The sequence below is a fragment of the Gossypium hirsutum genome, chromosome D13 (genome assembly GCF_007990345.1).
Source record: "Gossypium hirsutum isolate 1008001.06 chromosome D13, Gossypium_hirsutum_v2.1, whole genome shotgun sequence".
NCBI lineage: Eukaryota > Viridiplantae > Streptophyta > Magnoliopsida > Malvales > Malvaceae > Gossypium > Gossypium hirsutum.
Window position 1 is genome coordinate 58,494,903 of NC_053449.1, and position 2,775 is coordinate 58,497,677.

Sequence of the window (2,775 nt, forward strand, 5' to 3'; positions counted from 1 at the left end):
AAACAGGAAATTATCCCCCTTTTTGTCCCTTAAACGCAGCTTTCTCAAGTGACAGAATAGTCGGAGGACTAAAATAAAGACAAAACAAAATCAGATGGGTAAATTAAAAAAATAAAATAGGGACCAGATTGAAGGGAAGCCCAAAAGCGGAAGGGCTGAAAGGGTAAATAGACCCTCAGTCCAAAAACACGCGGATCTTTGGGGTCCATGGGTCGGATCTAGAGTCGCCTTAAAACGGCGCCGTTTTGGCTCTTGAAGCTTAGGCTCAAAATGGCGCCGTATCAATCCCACTATAAATAATAAAAAAAACATAACAAAAAAAGCATTTGAATTGTTTCTAGAAAAAAAAATTCTTTTTCACTCTAGGTCTCCAGAGTCCGGCCATGAAGACCGGGGCACCTCCACCGCAGCTCCGCCGCAAGCGGCGGTCGAAGGTGCAAAAATTGGCCTTTCTTATCCCCACTTGGAGCTCGTCACCCCTAGAACCCAGATTCAAGGCTGAATCCTTTGAAAGGCGGCCACGAACCCTACAACCGAAGGGAAACCGTTCTGCTTCTCCTCCTCCGGCGCGGCGCAGGTAAACCCCCTTTCCCTTTTTTATTTTTTTGTACTTAGAAACGAAATAATATGAAAATAAAACAAGGTAACAGATTAAAAAAAGACAGTAATCACCTCAAAGTTTTTGTTTTTATTTTTCGAATCTTTTCATACAATCCCCCTTACATTTGTTTGGTTTTTGGGCTTATATAGCCAAATACATCTTTTTTGCTACAGTTTGTTTCTGCTGTCTCTGTTCTGTCTATTGGCTGTTGTTTTCATCTATTTTGCAGGTCATGAGGAGTCAACGGGCAAAAACCATTGCCATTTTGGTGCAACCTTAGTGAAAGAGTCGTCATCGGGCGTCGTGTGCGTCGAGGGCGCACATGGGGGAGGCTGTGGGGCAAGAGGGGAAGGGAACCCTAGGGTTTTCTAATTTCATTTAGTTTTTTAGGCCATATTGGGCCGTTAGGGCTTTGGGCCTGTCTGGTTTGTTGTAAATGGACTGAGACTATTAAAAATTTTTATTGGGCCCGGGAAAAAATGGGCTATTACAATAACCATCAATTTCTCCCAGCTTACTAAAATAAAAACCCGACCAGAAAATAATTGAAAATCTTAGATATATTTTCCAAGCTTTTATTGTAAGTTCAAACAAAGAGATATCAATGTGCATCATCATCACCGACAATTTGATGCATAGTTCCTTGAGCAAGGACCACTACCAGATCTTTCTCAATCCAGAAGGTACTGTTCTCATCCTTAAGACCCTCATTTTCCATGAGAGTGGTGCATATGCAAAAGTTTACAAAAAATGAATTTTTTTTAATCCATTTCTCTTGCGTTGAGTTTCTTGATGATGAAAATAGAGTCCCTTAAAATTCAATGTGATGAAACCCTAAATCCAAAGAAAAACGTAGATCTCAATTGCGTGCTAGTGTGATTTGTGGCTAATAGTATATAAAAAGTCAATTTAAAAGTAAAAATTCAACAACACTTCAAAATAATGTTTACTACTTTCCCAATAGTTAAAAGTGTACAATATTATTGTCAAATAATAATTACAACAAAATAAATCTATTAGAAAGTATTTGGAAGTTTAAGTGCATATGAAAGTGTGGAGCTAATTTCAGTTAATTGACTTGACTCACTAACTAATTTAATAATATAAGTTAAAAGTCAATAAAACATGTAAATATAAATAGTGCGTAAAGTAAATAAGACATTAAAAGATTATTTTGATTATTCAACCCCAGTTCAGGAATGTAGTGGTTAGGAATCACATTTAATTAATGACAATTAAGAACCTATGCTCGATTAATTTTAATCTAGAATCAATGACAAAAAACGTGCAAATGTCTCTGCATCTCCCAACACCTCTAAGTGGCATACCATAGTTATTAGCTTCGCACTTGGCTTTCATGGTTGTCAAATGGAAATTGTTAATTGGAGCCAATCTGGGCAACCTCTGACTAAATCATTTGTATGAAGTGGGTGGGTGGGTGGGTGGGTGGCTCTCAACCCGCTTTCCACTAGAATTTTCATTAATTAATATGTCACCTAAAATTAATGGCATGAGAATAAATCAAGAAAATTAAATCACAACCATCTTTTTTAGTTTTTAAAGCTATTTCAATTATTAAACCATTAACCTACATATCTCCCAACTACATAATCAATTTAGTTTATTGTAGATTTGCAAGTAACATAAAAGATATAAAAATAAAGCATAATGAAAGTGAAATAAATAAAACTAAGTAAAAATTACTATTGAATAAATCTCAATCGAGTTACCACAATTCAAAAACGAATTGAGAGTTGAATATCCCTACTTAAAACTATGAAAAGAAAAATAAACTTAAGAGTTTATTCGAAACTAAAATGGTGGCTCCCTTTTCTTAGAACTGATAATGAATTACTTTATACAATGTTTTTAGAGCAAATTCATGAGCTAAGTTGAAAAGACCCTTTTACTCATGTTAAAACAAATTAAGAAATAAAATGCAGATTTCAAGCTGAAGCCATGATTTGAATAGTTGTAAAATCAATTAAAAGAATCTAATCTAACTAAAAATCACTTAGAAACAATGTAAACGTGAGTGAATAAGAGTGTAAAATATGAAACAAAGATTCACTCATCATAGTCAATTGTAAATGCATCAAGTATATTTTTATTAAAATGGGAACAATCAACCATAACTGAAACATCTTTATTTTGAATAATCACCCCTGAGTGAT

The 2,775-nt window shown here is 35.0% G+C and overlaps 1 long non-coding RNA gene across 1 annotated transcript; it reads left to right on the forward strand.

Annotated features, from left to right (window-relative positions):
* Positions 1 to 349: 349 nt before the first annotated feature.
* Positions 350 to 1,097, forward strand: LOC121225163 (uncharacterized). Its single transcript, XR_005923092.1, has 2 exons — positions 350 to 577; positions 831 to 1,097. It is a non-coding gene; the product is annotated as an uncharacterized lncRNA (long non-coding RNA).
* The last annotated feature ends 1,678 nt before the right edge of the window (positions 1,098 to 2,775 follow it).